Here is a 13859-nt window from a genome sequence, read left to right as displayed (position 1 = left end):
TCCTCCTCCCCAAACTGGGACCCTGAGCATGGTGGTGCACAAAATGTCCTGCTGTGCAGGTTTCCAAAAGTATTGTGAACCCTAGCCCAGTAATCACGATTCTGGCTTCAGATTCAGGATATCTCTTGGCAATAGGAGCCAGATATGTCCCAGAAGACAAGGCAATAAACTTGTTTCATTAGTTTTGTTTTATGTCTTGCTTCTTTTCTTTTGTGTTCCTCAAACTAGAAATCATTAGAGGAATATAAAAGTATCATTGCTCTGTCTTTTCTATCTGCCCATTTTCTACAGAAGCCCACAATACCAGTCCTTGGAGGGATAAGGGTCACATCTAGGTTCCCCTGGCTTCCTCATAAGAAAGAGGCTTTATTTTGTAGGTGAACACAAAGGATATAAATGAGAAAGATTAGGGACATGCTGAATGGAATTGATTTATGAAACCCCCTTGGCACAAGCCCAATTTTTAGTCTTCACTGTCAGTTTGCATTCTCCAATTCTGTTGTCTGTATTTGAAAAAAGTGGAAAGTGTTAGTATATAACACACCTGTAGATGGTGACAAAAAGATGTAACTTAGAGCCTCACTTTTGTAGGATCCACAAAAATCTACTCTACACTGAAAATAACTTCCTCTGGCTGCTCTCTAAACCAGCTTTTAATGAAGGTGTGATGTTGGAATTTCTCCAGTCACTTTCACTAATTTTATTTAAACAGACACAACTGTTCCCACTTTTATGAGTGGCTGTATACCTGCCTTCAACTTTCTGGGCTCTTTCCTGGAGTAATTCTCTTTCTTCTAACTCTAGGAGATTGGCTGTCTAACTAGTTTATTTCACAATATCCACCCTTAATCTGCGAATGTTCCTAAAAATAATTGCACTCATGAAATACAGATTTGTATGGATTGGGAGAAACAACTGTGTGGTATGGTTTAGATCTAAAGCACTCAACAAATAAGTAAGTTGAGAAATGTGGGTGTCTTTATGGAGAGACGCCATAGCCACAGATGAATCATGAGAATAAAGTGCCATATAAAATTGTATAACAAGAGCCACAAAGGGTAATAAAAGAATCACAGATGACACAGGATTTGAAGATAAGTCTGAAATCAGACCAGCAATTTTAGTAAACCAAGTTTACTATCAGAGGAATTCAGAAACAGCTTTCTGTTGTACCAAAAGCTGCAGCTGTAAATTGCCATGCGCAGTAGCGGCTCATTAAAGAAGGCACGAGTTGTAAGCATTGCTTTCCATGAAATGCTTAGTCCAGGCATTCAGTAAGAGATCTCTGAGGTAAATTGTGCTTGGGTAGGAGGACTGTAACACAGAAAGCAAGCATGACCATGCACACGCTGGCCCTTCACAAGAGGCTGGTGTGCAAAGACTTGGCATGTGTTTGAGGCCTGCTCCTGTTCCCCCCCCCCCCCCCCCCCACCGCTTTGCTTCACATCACTCCTGGGTTTGGGGCACGGAGGAGGGTCTGCACCGGCAATGCCACGGAGCGACCTCCAGCGCAATGTACAGTCCTGGGCTGCCAGAGGGCCCCAGGCCTGCCTGGGAGGCTGCGGTGCCTCCAGAAATAATTTGCCAGAAATTCTGGGATATATATATATTTTTAAATACGCCTATTGAACATTAAACACAAGCAAGTTCCAGTAAGATTCTAGTTCTTCCTAAACCTTGAAGAATGAACGTGTCAGTTGCCTAAACAAAATGACCAGGCTTGCTTTTATATACGTTTTATGTTTACTGATCTCTCTGGCAAAAAGCCAGACTTTCCTAGGACCTGACAGATGCTGCTTCTCTAAGATGGCAAATAGGAAACAAAGTCAGTGTTAAATATATTTCCTAGTGTGTTTCCAGTGTGCTAAGTATAACTGCTGAAAATAAGCATAGTATCTGAATTTACTACAATTCCTACATGTTTCCTATCTATATTTAATGGTACCTGAAGCAAAAATATGCCATCCAAATTAAAAGCATACAAGCAGCTTCCATTAAGTGAGAGGTTTTCACATCTTCTGTAGGCATTGATCATTTCTTATTCTCTGACTACACAGTGCTTTTTTAAATATGTCTTGAAGAAGAAGGGGGAGTCCATAATTATGGCACAGTTATAAATGTTTGCAGTTGTACCTACAAACTAAAGTGCCTATTTTGCAAGGACGTGCAGGTAATAGATGTGAATGAATGAGAGAAATGTCACAAAAAATTTTGCCTGTAGATCTTTGCCGCTATTTAACTGCACATGCCAAATTGCTCCTGTTACCCTCCTGCGAACCATTTAGACAATCAGATATGCCCTCCCCAAAACAAACCCTTTGCCACAGACTGCTTGAAAGCTTTGCCCAGTGAACAAGTGGAAATACCCTGCTCAGATTCTGCCCCTCCTTTCAGATTAGGCTAGCAGGATTATCAGCGAGCAGCCTGGGTGCAGCGCGGGGTGGGAGCCCTCTGACGCAGTGCTCAGAGCTCCTCATGGCGGGGTGGGAGCTGTGACGCGCTGATGGCTCTGCTTGATGTGTCATGCAAGAAACCAGAGATGAAGGGGGATATTTTGGCAGAAGAAAATGCCAGTACACCTGTCATGGACCTGAAATAAAGCATCACCTCTTTGACACTGGCAAAGCAGCTGCACTTGATTTTATAATGCTTTCAGCCTCCTTCCCCTGTCCTTTCCTCCCTCCGCCGTGCTTCTGGGGCAGAGCGCCTAGGGGTGTGGACAGCTTCCCCAGTCCTCACACACCTCTCAGGCCCTCTTCGTCGCGCATCTTTTCCAACAACACCAGCCTTACAGCTTTTGGGGTTTACAATGAATACCTCTTTTCTTCTCAGAAATGTTAGACAAAGGGTACACAGATTTTGCAGGGGTCCTTAAAAAATCACTCTTCAGCTTGCCCAGCATAAGAAATACACGTGTGCTCTTTGTTTTTCCACACTCCCACAGACACATAACACACATAATACACACCTGGACCCTTTTTCCTGCCTCAGTGTCCCCATCAGCCTGCATCTTTTTTGGATTAAGCCAGAGACCTTTAAGATCTTTCTTCTTTTTGCATATGCAGTCTTCTCTCACTTTGGCAGTGCATATACATGAGTCTCCCATCTTCTTGTATGTCTTTCTTCCTTCTCTCTAACACATAAAACTTTTTTTTTAAACAATCTCCATTTCCCTTTGTGAGGTCCCCTTCCATGGTCAGACTTACTAAGTGACCAAAGCCCTATATCAGATGATTCACTGTGTGTTTAGTCACTTCTTCCTTAAGGCTTGAACTTGAAAAACTGGTTTGTACTCAGTAGCAGCCTGCCCTTTGAACAGTGGATTATGGATAGTGGATGATAAAGGGTTTTTTTTACTATTGGAATTTCTGTTCAGTGTCATGACAAAAACACAACAGAGAGGCAGGTAAGAATTATATTTGGTGTGAAGTTTGCAGCCTGAAAGAGATCAGCAGTGCTCTAAAGGAAGAACAGGTTTCTTTCCACTTTAGGGCTTCGTTACTCTGTGAGGCTGATGTGAAAAGTGCAAAAGAGGAAATGAGAATCTGGCCTTAGTGTTTAACACTATGGGCAGGTCTGCAGAGCTTTTCCCATGAGATGGCTCTGCCCTGACCTACCCAAAGCCAGGGAGCTGCCTTACCGTGGCGTGGAGCCCAAAGCAGCATGCCCAGTTTCTCAGAGGCACTGATCTGTTGCAGCTCAGCAGTGCACTAAGCACAGCTACCCCAATTCCAGTTCAGAACTAGCTGGAATCCACCTAAAAAAGCAGTCCTGTGTGGTCCTTCGGTGCCAGTTACTGCTGTTGCCTTCTCTGCTTTCCTTTCCTTCCCCTTCCACACCCTGAACTGCTATGAGGGTGAAATTTAGAATTTCTGATGCTTTTCATAAAAACAAATAATCAAAAGCCCACCCCAGAATAATTATCAGCTGGGGTATCACCTGGCATGTGGCAGAACAAAGTCCTGGCTCTGAGCGGGGTCTGGAGCCACTCAGTTTCCTATGGCCTATATGAGTGAACTGAGCTCCTGTTAGTGTTATACTGCAAACTGATTTCTTGTCTGTTAGAGCTTTTTTTTTTACTTTGTAATAATCAGCATTTGTGGCCATTAAGAATGTAAACCCTTTCCTCCATGACCACTACATTTCTCTGCACTCCAGCCAATAAAAATATAACTCTCATATACAAGATACAGTCCAACAGGTGAGTTGGTGAGCAATACAGCTCAGAAGAGGCAATGGCCTGACTGCCAAAAAAACCCCTAGATGTCCAAAAATGTGTCTTTATATTCAGGAGCAAGGAAAATCCTGCAATGTTCCATGCTGGTCAGATGCATCCAAACTCTGGTCTAGGCAATGTATAGCTGAGTTGACCTGGTGCTCTCTCTCCCTCCTTCACTAGGGCTGGTAAAGGAAGGGTGAACATATGCTACCCTTCATCCCAGAGCAGGCACTTCAGACCAGGCTCCTGTGGCCCAGGTGAGTGTTAACCATTGAGATATTTGTCAGTGGTGCATCATCCCCTCCCTCGGACTAGACATTTCATTTTAGTGCTGGAAACCTTTTCCCTGGGGAGGAAGGAGGGAGTTTAAATGGGGATATATCTCCACAAAAGGTTTCTGTTCTGACAAAACAGTTTCATCAGAAAATTCCCAGCCAGCTCTGTGCTAGACTCCTATCCAGGCGCTCCATGACCTGATGCCAACATCACTCATATGTTCTTCCTTTAGCAAGGTCTAAGTATCTTGAACACTCTCACTTTCCCTAGAGCAACAACTCTTCCACCAGAAAACAAACTACGCAGCATGTCTGCCTATGATCCACTCTTACCTCCCTCCCAAAGGATGCAGTCTCCTCTTCCCATACACTGACAGTTTTCTTCCAAGCCTTTAATCTGAGAACTCTCATATGCAGAATATATATTTTTAAGCTTTCATTGATATCTGGCTCATATTAAAATAACAAAAGTTTTGATAAGTCCTTAAGTACCAATAAACTCACATATCTAATCCACACATTTCTATTTTCCCTTCTCCCCCTCTCCCCCTGCCCTGACCTTTTCATTTACTGCTAGCTTTCTTGGCTGTTTTACATCCTTTTTGGTTATTTACCTACTTCATGAACTAAGCTGTTCTTTTATGTAAGGCTTATGTCAGGGATTTCCTATTTCCCAGGGCCTGGTCAGGATTCGTTTAAGCTAAATGACTCTGGGTTTAAAATATTCTGTTGGTTTCAGAATGAATCCCTCATGGATTAACATGCTAATCAATGTCAGTAAGGGTATCAGTATCTAGCCTGTAAGTATGGAAACCATTTATTAAGACTAACTTTGTTAACAAAATCCTTGCTAAGGAAATCATACTGAATATGATTTTTGTAGGTTTGTATTACTTAAGCAAGGCCCAGTGTGTGGGAGCTGTTACTAACATACAAAGTGGTTTTGACCCCAGGCATTTTCAGTATATCCTGAGACTCTCTGCAGGGTAGAGTATAGATTACTGTGAAGAAAGATGCTTTAAAAACATAGAGAACAGCCATTTTCAAGGAAGAATCAAAAGACTTCAGATGTCTCTTGAATATCACCTCTCTTTTCAAGCAGGGGGGAGCTAATCCATTAGTACTTCTCCTGGAAAAGGACATGCATATTTCATATTCAGGTCTAAACACCAGGAACTTGATTCTAATTTTGTTTATGCTCATGTAAATCAGGACAAGTTTATAAGGCAAGTCACTGTCAGTACAGATTAGAAATGTGATATCCACCCCTCTCCTCCCTGCCCCAATCTTTCTGAGGGAAAAAGAACAAACCTGCCAGAAAAATGTGACACTTCCTCTCTGAATTTTCCCTGCTGCCCTCTAGTCATGGGTGGGAAAATTCCTAGTCTTGAATTATATAGAATTATACTAGACAGGTATACAGCTTAATATTTTGTGATCCAAAAAACAGACATTAATAGGATTAGAAAATGAGGACTAGGCTATTCTGTTGCTGTCTTTTAGAGATCAGTTATATAACTAGAATGATATTATTCCTTATAAAGATGCTTAAAATCATTTTAAGTTTTCTTAATGTCTTATATGAAAACTATCTATATAATACGGGCATGCAGGCAATGTGGTCACCAGTGATGTTTAGAATTAAGAAATGGGAACCACATAGCATCTGTCATGAAATTTTGCTGCAAAAATACAGATTTGATATTTATTTTGACAAGTGCATTTCTTCTATTTCAGGATAATATGACACTCAATCTTCACTTTCACTGAGGCATACCTCTGTCTGGCAAAATAAGTAAACACATACAAAAATTAAAAAACAAATATAAGTATGCAAGCTTTAGCTTTCAAGGTTATTAATTCCTTCAGTCTCATTTGGTGTAAAACATCAGTACTCTGAAAGCTGAATGGAAGCTTCTTCATTTTTCTATGGTTGCTGCAGGCAGAGTAATGCTATCAGAATAACACCATATAAGTGAGCTACAGGCTGCACATCCCACTGAAACTCAGTGATTCCCTGGGACTATTCTACCAGATGTGTACAGTCCTTTTACAATCCAAAGAGGAGTTTCCTTCCACCCTCATCTGCTCACTGACCTTCACAGTCCTGCTGACATTAAACTTTGCTGGTCTTCAGTGCTCTGAGGACACTGAAATCTTTTCTGAATCAGATAGTTGTATTGCTTTTTCAGTTTAATCCCCTTACACATGAACCTTTCATTTCTGCCCTGACTGTTGTATTTTTCAAACCTTAAATATGTTATAGTTTGCAGACTATAAACGTTTGCTGAAAAACTCATACTTTTCATTCCCACTCATCTTTGTCTCGCAAGTGCTATTCATTTATCCCCTATATACATGAAAAGGCTCTTTTCTTTCCAAATGTTCTTCCTGTTGCTGAAAGGACAGGAAGAGAACTGAAGAGTATTACTGAAAACTTTATAATAACTACCAAAGAGCAGAGTTAGCACCTTTACCTACGGGCAACAATCCAGATTTGTAACTTGCACATGTGTGATTCACATTTGTACTAAAAACTAATTTCCTACTGAAACCATTGAAGAAAGATACTGTAAAGAGCCCAGGCCTCAGCAAAGCTAAGAAGCTCGGGCTGAGGGACTCTCAGTCTCCCAAGACCGCAATCAGAGCTGAGATTGCTGAGCTGCTTTCAGAGGAATCGCAGTACCATCCAGCACTGAGCTCCAAATGTTAACCACTACTGTAAAAATAGCTCCCTTTTTTCACTTTTCACTAGTTATCTAGAATTACCTCCATCTGAACAGACAAGCACATGGAGAGATCAGGGAGCTAGGATATCACAGCAGTAGATAACTCTTAGTTCTTGCATAAAGGTGATTTGCTCTTTTAAAGCTGCAAGAAGTGTCCAACATGTCCAAGTGTCTCTTTCTCTCTACAGAGATGGAAAGAAAGATAAACTCTGGAATAAACCAGGGGCTTCTGAATCTACAGAAGTTCTCAGAGACCAGCTCAGCCTTTCTGAGACCCTGCTGTGTTTCCTCACTTGCTCTCTGATCCCCTTGGCTCACTCTGCATCAGTGCGGTGCCAGAAGAGATGAGTTTCTGAAGAAGAATCTCTGATTGCTGCTATTCATGAAGAATTTCACAGCTCTGCACAGTCACTCTCAGGGCTGACTTTGAAATTTTAAAAAGCTTCTCTACAAGGCCAGGGAAGTATGGAACTTCCCTCATACTGTCTGCTCTGGATGGACAGCTCGAATGGCAGAGGCCTGTTAAGCTTAAGGTAGGAAATACGTACAGTGCAGCCTTTTAGAGAACAGATGTAGTGACTAAGGCCAAAATTAAGTTAGGAATGTTTTATGTTATCACAGTTGCTATGACAAATACTTGCCCCTGCTAGTATTTGATCAAGCCAAAGCCAAATCTGGAGCAGTCTTGCTTGTATTGATGACATGGGACAGAGGAACTTAGAGGAAGTGAGAATTAAAATCAATGTAAATTATGAAACTCCAGTTTTAATTTAAAATAGAATCTATATAATAGATAACATTTAAAACAGAAGTAGGAATGCCAAAAGGAAGAACAGAGTGAAAAATTCACAACTACAAGTAAAACGGGATCATTTTCATGTCATGCCTCCTTTGAGCATAATTGCTGTAGTTCTTAACTGTTAGGTTAATAAAAGACGCTCCCATTAAGCTGCAGGGTCCCCAACAGCATATGGTTAAGTTTTGTGTCTTCTCTGTGCAAAACCATTTACTACCTCAGAGTGAAGTATTTCTTCCTTTGTCATGTCCATAGAAGAGATTAACAAGCACACACACTTTATACACTTCATTAATCCTTGTGATGATTCATGCACGTGGGGGTCATACTCTAATCCAAGTCAGACCACTAAAAATACTTGACCTCCAGATGGCTGGGCTGACTGGTGTAGCTAATGGCAGAATTTGGACACAGCATTTCTCTTTTCATACCACTAAAGTACAGACTAAACATATTCAGACCATCCTTATAAAAGGCATACTTGGCAGTATGCTGACTATACATAAAAAGGGCGCTTTGGGCAAGGGTTTTGATTAGTCTGAGATTTAGTTCAAAGTCAGGCACCACTGCACCTTGCCCTTGAAAGAGACTTTGGGCATCAGCTCACAACAAATAAAGAATAATCACAGCAGAGCAAACAATAAGCTGATTGTTTAAAGATGTCGTATATAGTGGGAGCATCCTCCTAGATGCACACTGTTGGCTGCACAGACCTGCTTTCTAGGGTGGCTGAGATCTCTGGAAGGGGTGCCAGTGAAATACTACAACCAAACAGAAATGTTGCAAGGGAAGAATAACGATGAATCTAATCATTATTTAGCTATGCCAGAGATTTTTAAGGCTTGTAGCTCTTTATAAGGAGTCAAATTTATTCCCAGATCTGAATGGGTCTCTCTCCTGTCCTTTTCCCCATTCCACAGAAATCAGAGCTCTCTTTGCATTTGAATACTACAGTCTAGTCTTATCTAGTCTTACCACTGCCCTACTCCAAATTTATTCTATGGTAGCTGCCCAGAACTCCCTACGAAGAAGATAATTCTGTTCCTAACTTTATATAGAGGATTCCTCTCACTTAATTTCAGCCACCAAAAAGTTAAGTCTGTAGTTTAAGTTACCTGTGTAACAAGAGGGAGATCCACCCCAAATATATAAAGTAGGTGGGATGACTTTTCATTATCTCTCTTTGCTGGTTACAGAGGGACCTTAAATGGTTAGCTCAGAATATGCATCAGATTTAGGGAGCTAGTATTAAAGGAAATGGATATTACTCTGTTTTCTCTATGAAAGAAATCGAATTTTGTGTACTGTATACAGGGTACCATAAAACAAAGTCTGCTGGCTTTACCCAAAGATAATAACTATTGTTTTTTTCCAGCCTGATGGATTACTTAGGAGGAAACTACTCATCTCAGAAAGTCTGTTAAGGGTATGCATAAAGGATCAGATTCTCACCTTGTGTAAATTGGAATAACTTCACTGATTTCAAAATTCAGTTCAACAGCAGAAAGAACATATCACAGTCCATTAACCCCTCCGAAGACTATTGAAAAGGAATTCATCAGATCAGAATAGATGTAGGAAGTTTAATATCTTCCACAACGATCTGTCTGATGTATTTCCTCATAAAGCCTGTCAACAATGGCAAAAAGAAAAAATCACCCAGGTCAAAAGCTGTTCTCTGAAACCGCATCTGCACTGCAGTTTCAATTAGATGTTGCTGTTAAATGTGGTGGATTCTACTTCACTTGAAGCATTTAAATTAAATCTGGATACCTTTCTGAAAAGCTATGCTATAGATCAAAGAGAAGCACTGGGCCTTAAGCAAAAAAATGAGTGAGTGGGTGTCTATGGACTGCATTACATTAGAGTTCAGAATAGATGATCATAATGCTCTCTCCTCACCCGAACATATGAATCCAGTCTCACTTAGCTAGACAGTACTTTATGGCCATAGGACTGCTGATTTCATGAACTATAGAATTACATCTAAGTTAAGAAACTGGCCCCTGAGTTCAGGGAGTCCTCCTGAGTCACAGAAACCAGTCTCTTGTTATTGCAGACATCATATTATATCCTTTTTTTATCAAATTCCATTTTAAAAGCAGTTTGTTTTTTCACTTTCTCTACTCCCATTGCTATATTGGTCAGGAAGGTTCTTTAAATTTCCAGTCTCATATTGCCCACGGCCACTTTACATTTACACAATTTATCTTTGATTTTTCTACCAACCTTATCTTAAATTGTTCTTTTCTTTCCATAACATCTTTACGAACTGAAAGACTTTGCTTTGCTAAAGATATCATATTCTTCCAGTTTCTTCTTGCAAGATGCTTGTCATTCCCCTGATGATCCTAACAATGTCCCTCTGCACCTGCTCCTGCTTGAGTTCACCTTTCCTGAATATGGGAGACCCATGTCATGGAGCTCTGGGTGAGATCTGGAAAACAGCCTCTCCTCTTTCCACAGGAAGTCTCTTGCTACTGTTTTTCTTCATGCTCTTCTGAATATTTTTCCCCTTCTTCCTCAGACAGTGGTTGCCAGCTATCTCCATTGCTTCCTCCTGTCTTTTGTGAAGCTAACTATTCTTCTCCAAATTCCCTCTCTCCCATCTTCTCTCCTTGCCTGTTCTTTTCACAGCACAGAAAACTTGTCCCTTAATTACCTCTGTGTCTTTCCGTTGACTCTCTATTCCTTTACTTTTTTCTTATAGACATACTTCCTTGGGTCAACTAATCTAGAAGTACAGCCTTTAGATGGTCTTGTATATTAGGTATCAGCAAATTCTGAGTTGTCTATGAAACTTTTCCTCTCCCATATTCTCTATATCCATCTGTACTCTTGCACTAGGTGATTCTATAGCCTGCCCCCATACCTTCTTTTCTTGGGGCTCTGTTAGGTTATACTTAATGCTCCAATCAGATAGCCATTCTAAGATAATGCACAATATGAAGTTTCTTCCCCAAGTATCTCTACTGATCCTACAATGGATTTCCTCTTCCCCTGCCACAGAGACATTGTTGTCTTCTCCTAGTAGTCCTTGCTTTTAAAGACCAAAATAAATTATGTTTTTAAGAAAAAGGAAAAACAACAGCTATATGAAGTTAACCTTCCACTACTTTCTATTTGCTCCTGCAATAACTTAATTTGGATTACTGGAATGCAACATCTGGCTGAGACCTCTCAGCATCAAACTAGACTTTCATGTCCAGTTATTGTGTTCCCAGGCAATGTGTCTCCCAAATTATGACAACATACCAATACAGACATAAAATGTGTTTATGAGTCTTCAACTGCTATGGAGGATGTGAGATCACTGGGCTGAATACTTAACCACATTAGGCTTGTTTGGGTGCCATTGAAGCTCTCATGAGAAAACTTAAAGGCAGTTAAATAGCAAAATGAGTGTCCTCTGTGCACAGAGGAATCCTCTATTTTCACCAAATTGGCATAACTACTCTGGGGCCAGTTCTGGTTTCAAATGTCTTTTGGGGCATGGCCAGGCAATAGCGACCCTGACTCCTGGCGTACAGCAGCACTCTAAGTAGATTTTTGCAGTCCTGACACTGCTCCAAACCAAATGCTCTGCTCCAGCACCGGGAATGGGGAGGAGAACAAGAAACAGAAACAAGGCAGAGAACTCATGACTAAGAAACTACCAGAGATATCAGGGGAAGGAAGAATACTGTGGGCTACTTAGGGCAAAGGAAATCAAGGAGGACAAGAGCTAACATGGGCAATGCTACAGAGTAGACTGTTAACAACAGAGACAGACAAATTAAAACATTCCTGAGCATCTTCATAGTTTAGAAAATAAGGCACAGCTTTGGACACACATTCAGACCCCTCTATTTGTGAGTCATGTAATTAAGATTTAGCAATGGAAAACCTAGTTTGAAACTGCACCCAGCCTTTCCCCTCCCTTGTTCTGTGAATAAATAATTTTCCTAGATAACAGTTACTAGTATGTGTAACTTGTGTAATGATGGAGACTTCACTTATATTTACATTACACTTTATCAACAAACACACCTTGAGAGGTGATAAGAATGCATGCGTGATGATGTGTAACTTTGGTGACTGGTACATTACTGATTAGGTAAAAATATGGTGTGTACTGTAGCACACACATTTTTTGAAGAAACAGGAAGGAAAAAGAACACTATGGCAGATAAAAATGTTCTTTGACAAAACTATTTTTTTCCAGCATGTAAATAAGCGTGTCCTGCTTCTTCACTAAGGGTACAACTGATACAGCACTTTTTAGCAACTTTTAGTGAGGTAATGCTGTCCCAGGAATTATAAATTAAACATAGATTTATCATAATGCTTTACAGCTTCACCAACTTTTAATTCATTTCTTGGAGGCTTTCTGTCAGTTGATTATCCAGATCTCTGCATTTCTTACTCCTCAGTGTATAAATATACCTTTCTACTATTGGCAGCAATATTTATGCTACTTCTGGATTTGGCCCTGAAAATCTCCTGCACCTGTGCTAGCTCAGAGCCCCGTTGAACCCCCAGTGACTACCTCTGTGCCTCTGCGCCAGGGCATGTGGCCTGGAAAGATGCATTGCCCCCGAGCTGCTTCTGTGGTCAGGCACATTAAACACCACTTCTTGGACAGGACTGCAACAGAGACTCCCCCTAACCACACAAAAATGGCAAATAATTGATGTAGTAAATATTTGTATTCATGAGCAAGGAAACAAACCTCACAGGTTAAGAATGTCTGAAAAGACTTAGTGGAGTAAATTGTTTTCCATTAAAATAAATTACAGTGCAACCACGAGAAACAATATCCTCTGTATTTTGAGATCTTAGGAAAGAATTATTTAGCTTGTATTGTCTCCACTTTTATGACAAAATCATTGTGCCAATGTTGATTAGATGTGCATAACAGCATAGGAAAGTAAACCCAAGCAGAACGTGAAAAAAATGTCATTTTTCCAGTTAGCTAAATTTCTGCAGTATAGGAACTCTTTTGAAAACTTTAGCACTGCAAAATCCCACATACAAATAGGCAGTACTCTGTAAAAGTCACAATCATTCATAAAATGTAATATGCAAGGTTATTGGAAAGAGCTAAGAGAAAGGCCTTTCTATTCTAAAACAAATTTACAAAGTCAGAAATGAAATAAAGATGAGTGGAAGGTAAGAGAAAGCAGAACAGAAAGTATTAATTATTTTGTGCAGAGACAAAAATGTAACAAAAGAAGGGAAATGAGAAGCAGCATTTTGCCAGCAAAGCCATCATATGAGTTTTCAGAGGCAGCTGTTCATAGAAATTGGCAGGAAGGGCACTTCTATGTCCATAAATCCAAGTCAGAGGCGAATGGGATGGCCACTGTTTTGACCTTATACTTCTGGGACAACATTTGTAAATGGAGACAAGAGAGATACATGTCCAGGGCTAAAATGAGATGAAGAAAAGTTTTTGGGAAACTATAAACCAGCTTCTTATGAAAAGCAGAAAATAGCTGAACTTGTTCCGCTTTCTCATGTAGAACTGTAGCTTAGACCCAAATAGCAGGACCAAAAATTGGTAGCTGTCACTGTTACTGTTGTTCAAATGCCAACAGCAAATGCCTCGCAGAGTATGTGTGTATATATATCTTGTAGCTGGAGTCTTCTCAAAAACTGAAAACGGTACTCACTGATATGAAAATAAATGCGGCAGAATGCCAATGCAAATCATGGATGGTGTGAGATAGGTGGCAGTTTGATGGATGGGTACAGCTGGAAGGAAATAATACCACATGTCACATTTACGCATGCAGAATCTTTTCAAATATTTATACCCAACCCAGCAATGGCCGGGACTAATCTGTATTGAGATGGGG

This window comes from Apteryx mantelli, chromosome 1 (assembly GCF_036417845.1).
Source record: "Apteryx mantelli isolate bAptMan1 chromosome 1, bAptMan1.hap1, whole genome shotgun sequence".
NCBI lineage: Eukaryota > Metazoa > Chordata > Aves > Apterygiformes > Apterygidae > Apteryx > Apteryx mantelli.
This window is presented reverse-complemented; position numbering follows the sequence as displayed.